The sequence below is a fragment of the Montipora capricornis genome, chromosome 10 (genome assembly GCF_036669925.1).
Source record: "Montipora capricornis isolate CH-2021 chromosome 10, ASM3666992v2, whole genome shotgun sequence".
Classification (NCBI taxonomy): Eukaryota; Metazoa; Cnidaria; class Anthozoa; order Scleractinia; family Acroporidae; genus Montipora; species Montipora capricornis.
The window spans coordinates 23,122,577-23,142,576 of NC_090892.1; the positions used below are offsets into that span (position 1 = coordinate 23,122,577).

Below are 20,000 nucleotides of genomic sequence, written 5' to 3' on the forward strand. Positions count from 1 at the left end.
ATACCAAAAGAGCAGCGTTAAGGTTAAGGGAAGCAACTTGGACAGAAAATATAAATTATTCCCCTCAACCTCAACTTTTCTTTTGTTCTTCCACAATTCGAAACTAGCTTATTGTTTTTTGAGAAAATTATGTCACACACTATTGTTTAATAATATTGTGGGGCACAAGCATATCAATTGAAATAGCTGACCAAACAAAGGAAACAACCTTCAGGCTCCAAAAATGATTTTTTAACAAATAATGTCAAACCATATCTGACCAAGCCTTTTACGAATATCACGGTCATCTTGAATTCTATTGGTTTGACGGAGAGATATTATGGAGGACGGGGGGGGGGGGGCACAAATGCATCTCTACGCATAGGTACTGTTGGTATATTTTTTAATTTTATCTTCATCTCAGCTTACTTGGAATCTGAAACAAAGGGACAAAAAATAGCTCTGGCTTGGAAATTTGAGAGCTAGAACCAATTATCCCTTTTTCCCACAACTGTCAAAGCCTGCTTTTTGGAAGGCCCTTGTTCTGTTATCTTCCCGATCATTCCTGACGTCTCCCATATTACGAATGCAAAGTTCTAGTACATCAAGATCAAGACATAATTTAACAAAACGTGCTGATGTTGTTGTGCAAGTTCTCAGCTGACAGCATTTATTTTCAACTGCTTTCGACGGCAGCTGTACCATACACGCCACCCAACAAGCTGGGCCAGGATCAACGTCAGCTGGGTGTGGTAACAATGCTGTTGCTGTGGTGTCTCCAACAGGTGTTGTTTCCGTGTCATCGCCAGCTATGCCTCTACCCTCCTCACCCAGATCATCCTTATTATCAGGAGAGAATGGATGTGATCCATACTCCACATCCCTTTGCGAAGGTTTCCTAACCATAGCTTCGCTGAGGGTACCACTAAATGCCTACCACGAAACAGTACAAAGCAATTTTATTACTTTGCAGAATACCCCAAGCCAACTAGCGTTATATGTTATTATTGTTTGGTACAAAACTACAAGGTGTTATCAGTGAGAAAACAAGACTTTTTCAATAAAAATATCACACAGGGGAAAATATGGAAACACAACGCACAAAAATATATATGTAAGCTTGTTTACTTTACAAATTTTAAGAAATAAGGTTGATGAAGCTGGATTATGCTGTGACGTGTATATTTTCCTAACTCATAAAGATTACATTTTGCGTCGTTGTTGCTCTTCGGATTGAACATCGCCGACGCTTGAAAGATGAAATCCTTCGAAGCTTCGATCCCCGGGTGGATTTGGTGCATTATCTTGCGAATCCTGAAATAAAAGCCCAATAAGTTTAGAACTTGGCGAACCTGCTCAAAATTCAATCATTTCTAAGCGAATACATACCCTATTCTTGCAACGTTTATCTCTTGTTCCACATCGCACAATTTGTTTCTTCCTTTACAAGGGCATCCTCTGTTGCTGTTTTCCTTGAAATCGCTTTGTACTGCAAGCACTTTTTCATTTACAAAAGTTAAGTGATCCGGAAAGTTCTTCCTGACAGGTAAGTACTAAATTTTGAGCGCTATGTTTGACATAGAAGTCATTAACTGACTCACGCGTGAATCCATAATGGGGGCTAGAATCTTCTGTGAGCGGGAGATCAAACAAACTCAAGCATGCGCAGCTCGTGACAGTGTCCCTTTAAAGCGATATAATAATATTGTTGAGTAATGTAAACAATCTTCGCACTAGTAAGTCGTAGCAATAAATTAGATTTACCAGAAACTTAATATTTTTGGCTTCCCAAATAAACTTCATTTTACACCATGGCGACAAAACAGATCTCTTTCTGACGTTAAAAACTATAGCTACCTACTAAGAACACGACTAAAACTCTCTGTTGCTCGACGTGTGTCAAATTTCAACCCACGTATGCAAATTAGTTGAGCTCAAATATTACAAAATACTAGATCATTGTAGTTATGAAGGTCACTTAAGCACACGACGAGACTCAATAAATGAAAGACACATTTCTGCTGTTGAAACAAACAGTAGCAGTAACGAAAGCAAAACCTGGAAAATTCAGGCTTGATCCGGATTTGAACTCATGACCTCTGCAAACCGGTGCAGTGCTCTAGCAATCAAAGCTTTGAAGCCAGTTTGAACCTGGTCATTTTTTTGAGTTCGTAATATGCCCGTAGAGGATGCGAAAATGAAGAGACTTAGGGGGCGTTCGATTCACCGTTTTCCGAAATAAGAATACGTGGAGTGATAATTTAAAACGGTATGTCTGGCGTTTTGAAGCAAGGAAGATGATAAACATATGTTTCAAGTAGCACTGTAGGAGTTGTTTGTACTGTGAATATCCGTAAAAACGAGGGATTTCCAACTTGTATTCCATGTATTCCTGTTCCGGAATATGGTCAATCGAATGTATAAGAGTCATATTTGAACAAGGAAAAGAAGCACTACTCTTTCAGCAGTAAGATTTTCCCAAAACTATCGTTTTGTTGTGTTGGAAAGTAACCATTCAACACAAATAAAAATATTAGTGACGCGCAGCAATCCATCTGGAAGGTGGCAACGGGAACTGACAACGACCGACTGACCACATGCAACATGTTCCCTAATCACTGGGCCCGAACGCCACCACCATTACAGTTTTCAACTTGTTGTTATATAGAAAACTCAACTTACCTTAGCTACTCTGACAAAACTGTGGTAGTTTTATCGACTAACGAAGATAATTTAAAAACATAAATTTTGTCAGGTGTCTTAGGAAGACAAGTGTCTGTCAAACCCGTCAATCGCTAATTTGTTGCCTCAGTAACAAAAACTGATCCCCTTTTATTACACAGAGCAGTGATCTCATAAATTCAGTGTTAAGATATCGATTGAGGTTTAGTCTTTTGTTCTAGCTTCTTTTTCGTTGTCGTTAACTTTTTCAGCATAATAAATTTAGACTCGAAGTTATGACATATGAGGTAATTTGTGATAATCGTCATTAGCATAAATTGATATTTTGCCGTCACGTAGCAGAGGCCTGGTTGTGAGCGGCAGGCGCTTGGAGTGCCACGTGATCGTGGTTTGTCTTTGGCGATCGTTTAGCGAGTGAGACATTTTACGGTTAGCCTTTGCCGCATGCACAAGTCCTGTTTCGTTCTCCTTATGGATGATGCCGAAGTCAAGGAGGTCGTTCCCAAAGCAACTGAGAGTTTTCTCTCACAGTTTAGTGCTGTCGTTTCTACTTCTACTTTGGAGCTGAAAATTTCAAGCGATTTAGTTGCCCCCGAGAGCTTTGACAGGAATTGAGAGGTTCAAGAGAAATGATCCGCCATTCTTTAAAAAGTCGAGCAACGAAGACCAATTTACTGCCGGCAAATCAATTTTAGAAGTAGTAGAGGATCCTGCTACTACGTTGGAACGCACCGATTTTGTTAAAGCCAAGGAAAGTTTGGTCGAAGACACTAGACTAGCCTGGCGTTTGCTTTGCGTGTGCCAAATCAGGTCACGTGAGAGCAGTGTATCCTTTTCTCTTTGTAACCAAATCGCAGTATCAGTGGCCTTAGTCTCTCGATATGCTTATGATTATAAATTTTCACTTACCGTTGTTGCTGTAAAAGTTACAGAGAGCCTTTAGCTGCTTTGTAGATCTCAGTTTTCCAACGCTACTGTGTCTCATTTTATTTGCATCATTGAGTTTTCGTTTCAGAATTCCATTGCATGAAATTCCCCACCCTTGCTTTCAAGACCGATACCTCAGCAATCCAATAGGCCGCACGCGTTTAATATGCGATTTTTGATTTCCTTTATCTTGATTGTTTTGCTGAATCTTTTGTGCCACCTTTATATTTATTCTGCTCTCTGTCGCCGTTCAGAATTCAGGCAAAAGCTGTTTGTTCTTCGATCTTTGTTCCTAATGAATAGATATCCCTTTGGGTCTCAACTCAAGTTGTCATCTGAAGTATCTTGGGATTGTTATCGATTTGTCCGTCCGCATATTTTTGTGCAGCCGAGAAAAGAATGAAATTCCTGTCCGATGATCTATCATATGAAGCGTTATAAGGGTCATTATTAGAATGCAAATTCTGTTATGATATAGTAGTGAATTTTGTTCGTTAAGTTCCCGAATTATGTTTTGGCATTTTAAATTATGTTATCGATTTTCGAATTATGTTCCAAGGTTTGATCGAATTATGTTCGGCTCCTTTCAATTATGTTCGGAAGTTTAGACCAACCACCCAAATTTTGTTTGGCTGATAACTACGTTGGTAGGTTTCTTGATTTATGACTTTTTTCTTTTATTATTCACATCGAATTTTGTTCCGCTCTATGGAATTATGTTCGCAATGTGACTTCCTCAAATTATGTTCGGCAAGCGGACTGGAACCTCGCGAGAAGAAACTGACGGGCAGTCCTGGGACGAGGAAATTTCCCGCCCTTTCTATAACTTATTCTAATTATACCGAGAGATCAAACATGGCGGACGAGTCGATTACTCTCGAACTGAGCAGGCATCTAAGTGATATAATCGGTTTGATTGAACGAAATACTTGTCTGAGCCTCGACTGGTTGTATAATGCTGTTGTGCGTTATTGTGACAATATCCCCTCCGGAGAAGCTGTAATGGCCCTCATTCAAGAAGCGACAGAACTACTAAGAGAAAGTGAAGACGAGGGTTTTAGTCAAAACGTTTCCTCGTTTCAAGCGGACATAACAGCTACTAGCGAACGAGGAAGACCACGCTTTGTTATTTCAAAGGATCAGCTCACGTTTTTATTAGACTTGGGGTTCAAATCCGGAGAGGTCGCATCTCTGCTTGGTGTCAGCGAAAGCACTATAAAACGTAGAATTCGTGAGTATGAAACTTTTGTTGGGCAAAGATATTCAAATATTGATGATGAAGCTTTGTCGTGTCGTGTCGTCGAAGGATTAATGAGAGAATTTCCAAATTGTGGCTACAAGAGGATGACAGGCCTCTTACTCAATGCTGGTCACCGAATTCAGCAAAACCACATCAGAGAATGCATGAGAAGGGTTAATCCGGAGGGTGTACTTTTGAGAGCCCTTGAGCTGCGAACTGTTCGTCGGAGAAGATATCAAGTTTGCGGCCCTCTTGCTTTGAGGCATATAGACGGAAATCATAAGCTGATAAGGTAAATTCATTTAAAAATACCAAGTTAATTAACTATAAATAAATAAGTAAGTGAATAAATAACATTGGCTATGTTTGTTGTGTGCCATACTATTTCATACCTTTACTTTCATCATTCATCCCAGCACCATCCATTGCCTCATTGTTCCTTGTAGGGCAATAAGGTATGTAGTATTTTCATTATTTTTTGCCAAGTGAGTAAAGCTTGCGAGAAACCCTGAAAACCCACATGTATAATGCGTAGACCAAGATTATAAAAGAGAAATCTGTTCAGATTTCTTATTCTCTTGGCTAGGCTTGGTCACGTGGCCCCTACACCAATGCTCAGGATATCTCTGAGGACAAGGTAGGACGAGATGTTTTTAAAATGGTGGGTACGTTAATTTACTGTACGCTACTGTTCTTAATTTCAGGTGGAGACTAGTCATCCATGGGGGAATCGATGGCTTCTCAAGGATGATTGTTTTTCTAAAATGCAGCACAAATAACCTGGCAAGTACCGTACTCGACTGTTTCGTTCAAGCAGTAGGAAGTTTTGGTTTACCCTCAAGAGTGCGGTCAGACAAGGGCGGTGAGAACGTTGATGTTGCTCGTTATATGCTCAGTCACCCTTTACGAGGACCTGATAGAGGTAGTCACATCGCTGGAAGAAGCGTACATAATCAAAGAATCGAACGTCTTTGGCGAGACCTGTTTTGTGGGTGTCTTCACCTATACTATAACCTCTTCTATGCGATGGAATATTGTGGAATGCTAGACCCATCAAACGAACTCCATTTATTTTCCCTTCACTTTGTTTATCTTCCAAGAATCAACCAAACACTACAACTATTTGCCCAGGGGCATAACTGGGCTCCTATCTCCACAGAGAGGGGAAAGAGTCCTCTTCAATTATGGATCTCTGGCAGTGTCTCAGCTTCCAATCGGGGAATTGATGATTTCTGGATCCAGGTGTGGAGGGTTCATTTATTTTAAGGGGTAAAGCGGGGAGGGAAAAGAAGCTTGGAAGGACGTTAGAATTTTCGAGGGCTAATTTTGCACAGAAGTGGTGATTCACAGACTTGTTTCACATCATCGCAAATGATTATGTTCCCAAGATAAGCGGCATATTTCCCAAAAGTATAGCCACATATAGCCGTTTGACAGGCGATCAACTGATGAACCAACTTTCTTGAGTGTTATGAACAAAAAGCTATTTTTAACTGTAATGTTTAATAAAATTAACATTTGCATCCTGGAAGCAACAGTTTACTACCATTCTTAGTCAGTACAGTTTATTTCAAAAGCTGCTTGACAGTTACTTTTGTGGCAAGCAGCCATCCTGATGTCTGTTTTAACATTTGCTCTTCACTTCATACTTTTCAAGGTGAGCACTATGGAGTTGATTGGGATGGTCCTGCACCAGATGGAAACTTGGATGATGCAACTGCAGTTGACGTTCCCAACACCAGAAACCCACTGCAACCAGCTCAGTACTCATCACTCACAAACATAATCAACCCCCTGCGCAACAGCGATGAATATGGCATCGACATCTACCTGGAGACACTGACATTTATTCAACAAGTGGCAATAAGCATTTAAAGGTTTTACATAAAACTGGCACAAATCAAGGAATGAAATCGGTGGTAAAATTTTTAATAAGGAGTTTTAGCAAAGGCAACGACAACCTCAACTGCAACGTCCCTTCAAAAATTCCTATTCATGCCTCTGATTAAAGCATGGAATAGTTTAGTAAATGTTAACACAAACAAAACTGTAGTAAAACACTAAAGCAAGGTTCTCACTTTTCCAATTATTCTTAAAATTAATCGAGAAAAACACAACGTTAATAACCGACATCATGTACAGCAAACTGCTATGGGATGTTTGCGGAACAAATGAATGAACTATGAAAAATCAGATAAAGCCATAGCCGAGGTAATTCTCGGTGGCTTCTAAAAACTTCTCTTGAAAGGTTTCAAAGGTTTCATGTACAGTTGGCACCCTTAAAACGAAGCCACAAGTTTCTGCAAAGAAAGTTGGGCTTGTGCTGTTAGAGAATTCAACTTCAATTTTGCGCTTGAGGCCTAGTGGGGGAATCCTACCCAGAGAAGTCATGAAGTGAAGGAATTTTGACAGTCCAATATTTCCTTGTTCTGAAACACGAGAAAACAGAGAAACACAAAGTGAGGTGTTGGAAATAAACAGCTTCTCATTTTGACACCTAGAATCAATAAAGCAATAATGCTCAAACAACAACAGTATAAATCATTATTGATCCAAAATTGACCAACCCTTCTCCAAATTCCTTGTAGCTTGCTCCAGGAACTGTTTGGCCTTCCTGTCCTTATCTTCCACATCAATGTCAAGGCAGTTAATCAAGTCTTGACTTGTGAAAGGAACTTGTGCACTACTCAGGAAGTAAGCCTGCATTAGGTCAGGCTGGGATTTTATAAGATCGTGAATGCCAAGTGTTTTCAGTCCCTTGCAAAACTGGTTCAAAGGCTCTTTTCTCTTTGTGAGGGCATCGTGAACAATCAGAGCTTGCATGGCAAGGTCTTTGTTTTTCATTGTCAGCGGTTGCAACCACCCAGCAGTAACCAATGCATTCCCAAGAAATTCGTGATCATTCTGTATCTGTAGAATGTCATCATCACTGGTAGCAGCATTCACCTGGAAGTCGTGAAATACATAAGAGAGCTTTCGAAAGTAGTTAATATACAGCTTTTATGATCAGTAAGCCTATAAATTATACATATACATACGAGTGGACAGATGGAGCTGGATTAAGTGGTCTTTAACATTTATTGCTTCTCAGAGTTTCACACTTCTTGTGAACAATCATCAGGAAAAAAGCATGAAACTCTGAGGAGCAATAAAATGTTCAAGACTACTTCATCCAGTTGCATCTGTCCACTTGTATTCTGCTCTATTTTAACTATTGAGCACTCTAATAGTCCATGAGGATATCAATCTGGCACATCGTTATATATTTATTCATGAAGGGTGGGGAGAGGAATCTGGAAAACTGAACTGTTGCCAGCGTGGTTGGTTCGGTGGTGGCCGAGTGGTTAAGGCATCCAACTCGTAATCTGGAGACCCGGGTTCAATTCCCGGCCCAATCTCATTTCCACATACAATCAGTTGTCCAGATTCCTCTCCCCATTGCAAGCATAGTTCAACAGCTCATGATCTTATCACTCGTTTGAGAAATAGGCAGACTGGTTTCCTCATCAGGCAACATGGTTTAAAGAGTACAAATTGTTATACAATAAGCTTGTTTTGAGGCCCGCGCATAGACGATGGTCAATGACATCTTGAAGACTGGAACTAAGAAAAGCAAGGCATAGCTGCCTGAGGGGACAGGCTAATTTATCTTTGGCAAGAAAATCTTTGGCATGGCAACCTCCTTATCTCTTTATGGTATAAAACCTATTCATTGAAAAAATTCACACCAAACATGTATGGTACATGACAAGGTACAAGACCTTTTTTACCAATATGGTGGTCATGTTGATTTATATAGTTTTAAATAACTGTTATGGGACACCCTGGGGGCAAATACATATTATGTTTCCACCTGGAGCTACCATTTCATAATGTCATTCAAAACAAAAGAAATCAAAATGGCAACCGTATCATGAAAAAGGTCTATTACCTTGTAAGGCACTGCACATGGATTGTATTTCAGTTGAATAATGAATAATATTGCTAATGAACTATATGTGTACATTATTTGTTTTTCACTGAACTATCAACTCCCTAAGCTCCAAGTCAACAACATCATCAATTGAGCAGAATTCAGGAGAAATTGATCCAGTCTCAATGTACTTGTAAACTGTAGGACTAAGGCATGGAATACTTGCATCAAGATGTATGATAAGATAAGCTACCATACTGCCAGCAAGTTGAAAGAGTCTTGATTGAATGCCATCAATTGAGTAGATTGGTAATTTCCTATCCTGTGGACCTTCAAAAAGATTGGCTGTTGATGAAAATATTGCCTGGCATAACAGGGCTCCATACTCTCTCCTCAGGCCCCCAGCATCGACACCAGGTTCACCTTCAAATGCTATTCTTGGGGTGGCTGTATAATCAAATTCTGGATTCTTGAAAGTAACAATAGATTCTTTCCAGAATTCATCCCTCTTAACAGTGATTCGCTTTACATTACCTTCAACAAGTTTTAATGAAAGTTTATGGTCCTGTAATAGTTCAGACAAAGTGGAAAACTGAGGTTTAGGAGTTGGTGATGTGGAAGTTGCACTGATGATGAATGGACTTTCTGCCATCTCTTTGTCAGACTCCAGGTCAGACTCAACATGAATGGAATTGTTGACACCTACCAATCTGGCCTTATATCACATAAGGATTCCCAATGGCATAATCAATTATGCAATTGGGAATCCTTATGTGATGTAAGGCGAGATTGCCACCATCATTTTGATGCTAGTGGGACTTCAAACGCGATGTTTGACGAGTTAGCCGAAAGGTCTCTGATGAGTCCCTTGGCAGGGATGAAACATACGTATGTAAGGCTAGCCACATAATTATCTGTGAAATATGTAGTAGTCATAGCAAATAGTCATACTGATTGAGACAATAGCTATGTGAACATTAACTCAGTTGTTCTCTTCTTGATTGTAAAGAACGAAATGTAACAATATCATGTATAACTTTTTCATCTGTGATAAGCTTCTCAAGTTCCACCTCCCTTCCACTAGTGCAGTGCATGATGTGGTAACGATTTCATCATTCAGGAGCTTTTTTTCCTAACTTATGTCACCTTGACTTTGTTAAAGTACTGTCACCTGCTTTACAGCACAAAAGTTCATTTACTGATATCTCCAGGTCAAAGTTATTCTTGGTAAGAGTTATTAATAGATCCTCTTCAGTTTCTCCTGGAAACATTTCCCTCAGAGTTTCTACCAGGCATCCTATAACAAAATATCAGAAATTTCCTTTGCAAGTTGTAGGTATGTGTATGATCAATTTTCACTGTGATATTTCTTACCTCTGTTTAATAAACTTGGACTTTTAAAGCTTTCACCATTGATTTCAGCAGAACCATCATGGATACAACTGTCCTAAAACGACCCAAAACAACTGGCACCCCCTTCACACTTGCTGTCATGTGCATGCCACTCACTCAGTGCTACTTTTTTCTCACAGTTGAGACAGTCAATCAGAACTGCATCTGCAGATTCTAATGTTTCCTGTTAATACCAGTACAAACATGTTACCTTCATGTATTATGCAAACATTTCATAAATTATACTTCAAGCTAATACAGTACTGACTTTTCTCATACAACCCACTTCAAGTACATGTAGTTATTTACCAACTATAGTAGTCCTTCACTTCCCAGTCCAGTTCCATGCTCAAAACATACAAGAAATCAGGAAATAATATGTGACCCTAATGTTTATTGGTCTACAACTGTATATAAATGTATATAAAGTAAAAAAAAAATGCTTCTGAATGACAGCTACATGTACCCAGTAAACAGGTCTTGGGCAATATCAACAGTACTTCTTTTAAGGGTAATATTTTCATGAGTTGAGTAAACTGCAGCTTAACAGCAAATACCTTTCCAACGATACCCCCTCCCCCACTAAGTTTAGGTGTATTTTCACCACCTACAAAATGCCAATCTTTTACATTACATTCCATATCATTTCAATATTCAGAGCCCAGGTGATATTTTAATAGAAAACAAAGCTTGACTTGACAATAATGAGCATTATTAAGAATTAGATTCGTAGCCCGCAAGGGCTAGCCAAGCCAATTAAACTGTAGGATTTGCATTTGTCCACTAGTTGGGTGTTAATTAGACTATAATAAAATTGTAAACAAAGATTCCCCGGCTAAATAACACAAAACAACAATCAAGAGAAAGAAAGTCACCTTGACTACTGGATTTCGGTCCAAATCACGTTGCAGGGGCCAAAGCCTGTCCCAATCCGGAGCTGTCTCTCAGAAAGGGTACAGAGTATCCACTTGCTGGGGGTATTATGGTAGTAAGGGTGGTGTTACTTCCCTGATGGCCTGTTCTCATTAGCTCAAAGCCTCCACCTTGAGAAAGCTTGGGATATTCCTCCTCTAGCTTTCTGCGAAGTTCGGGGAACTTTGTCTTTGAATGAAAACAAATCTTCTTCCGGCCTAGTCCTGCTTGTTGCAGGTCGAATTTTTCGGCTCTTGAAGGAGCTCTAACTTGTTCTTTGGAGTATAAACAGAAGAAGTCGTGTGTCCAAGTTTCCTTCGGTTGAAAGAATTTAGGCTTTACAAGATTCTTCTTGGTTGGCACCGATGATGATAAAGACAAACTGGATTGACGGTAAGGAGCAAATATTGTGCGAAAGTTGTGCAAAGCGTTGCTGACTGATGCTCCAACCTGACCTGTTGCGACATGTTTGCTCGGCTGATCTGTTTTCTCACTCAGTAAAATAGTCACTTCACGGAGTAGCCGTATTGCTTTCGCACTTTTGCACTCAGAATCGCCCTCTTCATCGCCCCTTGGGCGTACTTCATCGCCGTCTAGCACGCCTCTTCCACGTTTGTGGTCCGCCATGTTTGATCTGAACAACGCACTAACACTGGTAATAATTAGAATAAATTATAGAAAGGGCGGGAAATTTCCTCGTCCCAGGACTGCCCGTCAGTTTCTTCTCGCGAGGTTCCAGTCCGCTTGCCGAACATAATTTGAGGAAGTCACATTGCGAACATAATTCCATAGAGCGGAACAAAATTCGATGTGAAAATTGATTTTGGGGTAAGGTTTTTCACCAAAATTGCTTAGCATGCTTGCCGTTGAGATAGCCAAGATGACGACGGTTTTTGACGATAACATGGTGAATGAAATACGCGATTTGGAAAATCATCAATCGCTGCTTGCCCAGGAAAAGTAAGATCTTACCAAACATCAATGACAATCCAACCAATCTTGCTGATAAATTTAATGAATATTTCACTAGCGTAGGAAGTTTAACGGCACAGAAAGCCTACGACCTTGCTATGGAGTATGATTTTAACCTTGCCACAACAATACCACCACCAGCAATACGGAAACATGATGAATGCCCTGATGATTTTCAGTTTCAAGCAGTTACAGAACAGGAGGTTGGAAAGGTTATCAAGGGCTTGTCTTTAAACAAAGCACCTGGCCATGATAAAATTACTGCCCGTGTCCTTAAGGACAGTTTGCCGGCCATATTATCAGTTATTACAAGCATTATGAATAATTCATTTAGTACCTCTACATTTCCGAAGGCATGGAAAATGGCCGAGGTTGTTCCCGTGTTAACGTCGGGCTGTCTCGAAGAACCATGTAACAACCGACCTATTTCATTACTGCCTACATTATCCAAGGTGTCTGAGAAGCTAGCTCACCGTCAGTTTGTTGACTACATAACCACCAATAAGAAGTTGTCTGAGCACCAGAGTGGCAATCGTAAATTTCATTCTACAGAAACTGCTCTTTTACATGTAACAGATGATTTTCTTATGTCTATCGATAAGAGTGAAGTCTCTCCTGTTGTTCTGTTAGATATGTCTAAGGCATTTGACAGTGTCCGACACGATATTGTCCTTCAGAAACTACAACAAATAGGTATTACGTCATCTAGCCTGGAGTGGTTTCACAGGTACCTGTCTGGTCGCACCCAAAGAGTACGGATTGTGGATGCTGTTTCAGCCTCTCTTCCCCTAAAATATGGAGTTCCACAAGGTTCTATATTGGGACCTGTACTATTTACCATCTATGTAAACGATCTCCTGGCTGTTCCAGGCCATTGTAAGTCTGTGTGTTACGTTGATGACAGTAAACTTTACCTTTCCTCTGCTCAACTGACATAAGCTATGCATTCCGCTGTTTGAATGAAGACCTAAGAGAAATTTGTAGATGGTGCTGCCAAAATTCCTTACTAATTAATCCGGAGAAAACTAACGTCTTACTCGTGAGAGTGCCTCAATTACTGCGTAAATTGCCTCCAGTGTCGATCTCACTTTTAGGGAAGGAAATAACACCAGTATCTGTGGCTAAGGACCTCGGTGTCCTCATCGACCAGTCCTTAACTTACAACGATCATGTTGCTAAAACTACCTCTAATTGTCTATTTAAATTAAAATAGATTAGTAGAATTAAACACTTTCTGGACAGAAAGTCTCTTTTATTAGTGATGAACGCTTTTGTTTTTAGTAAACTCTTTTATTGCTCAACTGTATGGGCTAACACATCTCAAAGTAATGTGAAGAAACTCCAATTAGTACAGAATTTTGCTGCGCGTATCGTGTTAGGTCTCAGGAAATATGACCACATCTCAGAAGGCATAAGATCCCTCAACTGGCTCACTGTTAAGGACAGAGTCCTTCTCAACGATGCTGTAATGGTATATAAATGTCTTAATAATTTAGTCCCGAAATATCTGCCTAATATATTTGTATCTCGCTCTCAAATTCATACTAGGGCTACGCGATCATGCAATCTTTTACACATCCCTTTATGTCGTCTGTCATATGGACAACGTTCGTTTACATATCGTGGATGTAAACTTTGGAACAGTATTTGTAATGATTTGAAAGCTGCGGACAGTGTAAACTGCTTCAGGCGTCGTTTAGCGCAGAAGCTATTAAGTGGAGGACATTTGTGTTCAGTTAACTTGTAAATTATATTCAGAGGTCTTTTGTAATTGATTCTAGCTTTTAAATGTAACGTTTATTTATTGTTCCTTTCTCTCTTTTCAATTTATATATATTTTTAGACATTGTAACCGAAAAGCCCAAATTGGGAGTTACAATAAACGTATGTATGTATGTATGTATGTATGTATGTATGATTATATTTCTCTGCCAACTGTCCAATGGATTCTTAGAAAGCTCAGCGTAATTCTTGCCGTTGTCAGCAACGTCGCAGTTTTTAATGGCTGTATACATAGTGAACGATCATATTTTTTCTGCCGTATATGTTATTTGACGTCCGCAGACCTGTGGCAGATTTGCATGTCACTTTACATCGCTAGCTCCTTAAGTTTATTGCAAGGTTTTATCAGCCTGGGTCTTCCGTAGAGAACGCCTTGGCTCTAGACTGGTCCATGGATATTAGCTTCTTATGCCATCTTGTCTGTTTAACCTCCATGTTCCACTTTGGAATTTCGCCTGTGGTTGGCCGCGCCTATGTTTCGTTAGTCTCCACTGGAGTCGTTTTGTCCATGGGGGGGTTTTTTCTTCCAGATGTTCCAAATCTTTTCGTCAGAAGCCTCGCCAAGATCACTAATTTTGGTCTATAGTTCCTCTTATTTTTTTCGGTAATTACACTATAGGTCTCAGTTTTCCTACTAGGCTAGCTTCTGAAGTATTGTTTGCGTTTTTTTTTGCCTTCCAGAGTGCTAGTTTTTTATTGTACATTGCGCTCTAGCTTTCGTTTTTTTTTTTTTTTTTTGCTGAATGCTTTCGTTTGAGTTGCACAGCCTAGGGGCCGAGTTTGCTATGTCTCGTTATTTGTTTTTATTTATGATTTATGGTCTTTCTTTTTTGGGGGTAGTGTCTCTGTGGACCTTGGTGGGTTTGTTCTGTTTAGGTACGCGCGGGTATCGACTTTTATGAACCTTGCTTTGCAAGCATAACCTTGACGGCCTTGACATTCACCCTCAGTGGGTTTCTGATGTGTAGCTGCACAGCCTCTAGTTTGTGTTTTATGCTGTAAGTTTTCGTTTGGTTTGCACAGGCTAGGGGTCTCTGTTAGTCATTCTCGATCGCTGAGTTATTTTTCGTTTAGTGCGTTGATATTGAGCGATAGCTTGTCCTTGTTGCCCTCACGTTTTTGACGATTATGTCTCTTTGTCGTTCTTGATTCATACGTCGTTAGCTTAGTCGTGTATACGTTTAATAGTTTTTAGTACTGTTACCCCTGACGAGTTTCCTATGTCTCTTTATTCATTCATTTTCATGTACGATGTTTTTGATAACAGGGGCTATTGAATGGCCCTTGATATTCACCCTTGGTGGGTTTGTTGTCTACGTACTCTTCAAATAGTATTGATGTTCACCGATGACCAATGCGTTTATAGCATGGGCTAGAGGTCCTTTAAAATCGCCCTCGGTGGCTTCGTTGTGTCTAGGTACAGTACACACGTACATATAAAATATTGTTGTTCATGAACAATTTCTTTATAGCATGGGCTAAAGGCCCTTGATAATCACCCTCGGTGGGTTTGTTGTGTCCAGGTACACATGAAGTATTGATGTTCATGAGCAATGCGTTCATAGAATGGGCTGGAGGCCCTTGATAATCACCCTTGGTGGGTTTGTTGTGTTCAGGTACACATGAAGTATTGATGTTCAAGAACTACGCGTTTATAGCACGGGATTCAGGCCCTTGTCGTTCACCATCGGTGGGTCCGTTGTGTCTAGTATTGTTGCCCTTGAGCGATGCTAGATTGGGCTAGATAGTCACCCTTGTTAGGTTTTTCGTGTCTAGGTAAGTACTCATGTCCTTCTGTTATCCTTTCATAGCATTTGCTTAAGGCTTTGATTATTCCATTTATAGGTTCCCTGTTTTTAGTCTATTATTTTCTGCTTACTTTTGTCCAGGGTCTTCCATTGTTCATGCTGCGGTCCATTTATCCATATACCTTTTCGTTCTTTTTTCTCTGTCATTATTATTTTTTTGCCGTGTGTTGCTTTATCCGTTTTCGTTTCTTTAGTCATTTTTCGCACAGAGCTCTGGTCGACATCTCTGCCGTTTTCCCAAGAAGTCGTCTCCATGACTGAAAAGCTTGATTGCAGTTCTCGCCTCCAGTGAACCCGGGACATCTCTTCATTATTCCAGTGTTTTCATCGGACGGAAGTCATTCGCCGTGGAAGTCTTTGATGCCGTTTCTTTTCCACTCAGTTTCAACCATCCTTTATGCTTACTATACTTTCAAGTGGTTCCACGATTTGGCCGGAGTCTGTTCTCCAATCAACAAGTCGTCTGGTTTTGCGATAGCAGCCAAGACAGGGAATGTTCGCCTTACAACCTCGCCTGTCATGAAAGCTTCGACAGGAGTCGCTTAACGCAGATCTTCCGAAGAAGTTTTCGGAAAGAGCTCGTATGAGCGATCTACTTCTATTGCATCATTAAGTTATGTTTGGTTTTAGGTCTTTCAGATTTTTTTCGCTTTTCGGTTGTCCCGTATTAGGGCTAAGAATGTCAGGTTTTCATGATGAGCTTATTTCCAGTTTCACTGAAAAGTGCTAAGTTGACCCGCTATGGAAAGGCAGTCAGTTGTAAGTTTTTTATTCCGACACGGGTATATTTTTAGGCCTTTTTCTGCCTCTGCCAGTCGTACGCGTTTGTTTTCACTTTATAAGCCTATGAGCTATTCCACTTACACCGACTCTTTCAAGAAGTATTTCCATGGTATTGTTCCCGATATTGCTTAATTTAGTACTCACTCAGCTGGTGGAGCTAAATCAGCCCCTAATTCTGGAGTCCCTGACAGAAAACTTCTACGACACGACGGTTGGGCCTCAGTGAGTGCCATTAATACTAAACTCAGAGACTTAGAGGTCTCAAATTCAATTTCGCCTTCGCTCAAGCCCTTTCTTTAAGTTCTACGGAGGGCTTGGCTGGCCAACGCGCCCATATATCATCTAGTAGCTTAAGTGTCCGGTTGAGGCAAAATATAATAAAGTTTCGATATAACGCAATGATTTATTAAAATAGCGTGTTGTACAGATGTACAAACGACGCCACTCGTAGGATTTGAGAAACAAAGTTCCGGAAAGATTTTAGCTGAAAACGTGAGGAAATTAAGAAATTCTTATTATATAAGGGATTTTTGGAGTTTAAAAATCTCCTTATTTAAATGTACGTAGCTCGCGCGTTTTCCCGCGCGTGCAGCTTCCACCTTATTTTTGTCCATATTTGGGCATAAAATTGGTTTCCTAAACTCCCCAGCTTTGTTTCAAGGAAAAGAGTTGCAGGTTACACGCTTCAAGGTTATGTGCTTCTTTACAAATAAAGAAGCCTCACCTGTGATCTGTCCTGGGGACCTTCTATGGTCAGGCTTCGCTAAATAATTCTCGAAAAATGGCCAAAAATTCTTTCCAGAATTTCCCTAAAAAAGCTCAAAAATTATTTAAGAAATGTCTAAAATTCTCCAAAAACTCTGTAAAATTCCCGAAAATTCTCAAAAAATGTCATTTTTGCAGAGCGAAACCGCTGCTTAGATGCGCCTTAAGGGATTTTTGCCGCCAAAACCAATGGAAGATCATTACCCACTCCAACATTGTTGCTGATCATCATCTCAATCGTAGTGGTCTCCATTTAAATAGAATAGGAACTTCTCGCCTAGCTCGAATTTTTTTAGATTTCATTGCTCATAGTGATTAGGATATTGCCGTTTGGGAGCCCACTGCACACGTACTGCGGGACGAAAGAGGCAACGCTATTATTCAGGGTAAGTCCATTGATAATGTTAAGATCAATTCGTTCGGTCGAGGCTTAGTGATGGCTTCCCTTAATATAAATAGTCTGTTGGCCCACATTGAAGAGCTGCGTGTTTTCATGTCCAATTCTAAAATTGATCTACTTTCCATTAACGAAACGAAATTGGACCTCACTACTGACAACAGCGAGGTATACTTAGCCGGTTATGAACTGATAAGGAAGGATCGTGTCAGAAATGGGCGTAACGGAAGTGGGGTCTGTTTCTATGTGCGATGTAATCTAAATTATAAAATCCGTGACGACTTGAGTTCTTAAAATCTCGAATTGTTGGTTTTGGAAATCACTAGGCTCCGGTCCAAACCATTCTTAGTTAGCACTTGGTATAGACCTCCCGATTCTCCAGTGAGTGTCTTCAATGACTTTGAAGAGGTAGTTTTTTCTCCTGGGAGATATTAACGTGGATCTCACGCCAGGCATAACATCAGCCAGCGCTATTAAACTTCAACACATCTTCGAAATTTACGGACTTAACCAGCTAATCACTGAACCAACAAGGGTTGCTGTGAACTCCTGCACGTTTATTGATCATTGTATTACGAACTCACCCGATAAAATTGCCAAGTATTGTGCTGTTCACCTTGCAATTAGCGACCATGCTCTAATTTATATGGCATATAAGTACGAGCGTTCAGGAGCTAGAACAATAAAACCTCGCCACATGAAGAACTTCCATAAGTCTAGCTACCTAAGGGATCAACAACAAAAGGCGTGCTCTGATATTGAAACGCTTAACGACCCAAATGATATGTGGTCCATGTGGAAAGATTTGCTAATGCAATCTATAGACAAACATGCCCCACTTAAATCTGAACGGGTTGGCAATAAAAAGGCCTTATGGATAACTTACCGTCTGCGCTGTGAAATGCACAAGTGAGATTTCTTAAAAAAGAAAGCCCTGTTGGACCGTAAACAGTCAACATGGGATCAATACAAACGAGCCCGGAACCAGACAAATAACGAAATTAAGAAAGCCAAACGTAAATACTTCATTGACAATCTGATGCTCAGCAAGTCAAATCCCGAAAAAACGTGGTATTTAATCAATGAACTGTCTTCGCGACGATCAAACAAGGCTGGGAATATTTCGGAAATTAAAATTGCCGAGCAAATTGCAACTGAACCCCTTGAAATAGCTGAAGAACTAAATCTGCACTTTTCAAACATTGGTGAAAGGCTGGCCTCAGAAATTCCAGCATCTGATATAGAGCCTGAAACATATCTCACGCCAACTGAAACCTCGTTCTCACTGAAAGCACCATCGCTGAATGTAGTTTATAAGCTGTTGTCCAAACTAAATGAGAGGAAGTCGGCCGGACTAGATAATATTCAAAATAAACTGTTAAAAATGGCTGCCAGCATAGTTTCACCATCTCTTACACTAATCTTTGCTAAATCGATCGAGACTGGTATCTTTCCAGATGAGTGGAAATTGGCAAGAGACTCCTATTTTCAGAAAGGGTAAAAGGGATGACCCCAACAATTATCGACCAATATCCGTCATACCGACCGTTGCCAAAATATTTGAAAAATGTGTTTGTGATCAACTTAGTGAGTATCTTAACGCTAACAACCTACTAAGCCACTGTCAATCCGGATTTTGATCGTCACACAGTACCCTTACTGCCCTGGTTGATGCTGCAAACAGCTGGTCGGTTAATATCGACAATGGCCTTGTCAACGGTGTAGTTTTCATAGATCTTAAAAAGGCCTTCCACACCATTGATCACAATATTCTCTTATGGAAGCTCCGTATATATGGTGTTGATACTATCAGTATTAAGTGGTTTGAATCTTATCTTTTCCGAAGTCAGAGATGTAGTCTAGTCTTGGGGGCTTTGAAGCAAATTCAGCCGGATTTCATTTCCTCGGTGAAAAATTTGCTTTTCATTCCCGATTTTAGATTGAAAAACTACTTGAACTCGTCTATTCGAACACGCTTTCAGTTTACGTCCTTTGATGGCTTGACATTTTGACAGCTTTGGTCATGTTTAACCAATAAAATGTTCGAATCATTCTAACAGGGATTATGATTGGTCTATTTTAGTTTGCCTTGTAAGAGTTAAGGTAATTCCCATAAATTTTTTTCAAACTTGGCACAATTGATATTCATACACAGGACATTTCAAAAATGCAATAGAAAGATGGGGTTTTCACGCTGTATGCCCTTATGCCCTTTATTCTACGTGTTTTTTACCGAATTTCGCGCGAAGCGTTCGAAACTAGATCAACCGAAAAATTGTTGTTATGTAGCAAAAGCTACTGACTATTACTAAAAACTTGAACCTGTTTGTTGAGGACCCCCAATAGGTTTGGCGAGATGCGGGAGTTGGTTTTTTTCGCGGTGATATTCGGGATTTGAGCTGAAAACCTGGGCAAGAAGCGGGAATTTCATCTTGCTATAGGGTTGGA

General features: G+C 40.1%; 1 protein-coding gene and 1 long non-coding RNA gene across 3 annotated transcripts in view; both read right to left on the reverse strand.

Annotated features, from left to right (window-relative positions):
* Nucleotides 1-2,694, reverse strand: part of LOC138019719 (histamine H2 receptor-like) — a 27,551-nt gene extending 24,857 nt beyond the window's left edge. Inside the window, exon 1 of one of the 2 annotated variants that reach the window (XM_068866596.1) lies at nt 2,662-2,694. The gene's annotated coding sequence lies outside the window, so the exon portion shown is untranslated. The remainder of the gene's footprint in view (nt 1-2,661) is intronic. The other variant, XM_068866595.1, reaches the window with a different exon arrangement.
* A 6,609-nt stretch (nt 2,695-9,303) lies between these two features.
* On the reverse strand, nt 9,304-10,234 carry LOC138019109 (uncharacterized). The gene is made up of 3 exons (XR_011126106.1): nt 10,116-10,234; nt 9,913-10,038; nt 9,304-9,443 (listed from the first exon to the last, which is right to left on the reverse strand). It is a non-coding gene; the product is annotated as an uncharacterized lncRNA (long non-coding RNA).
* Nucleotides 10,235-20,000: the final 9,766 nt, after the last annotated feature.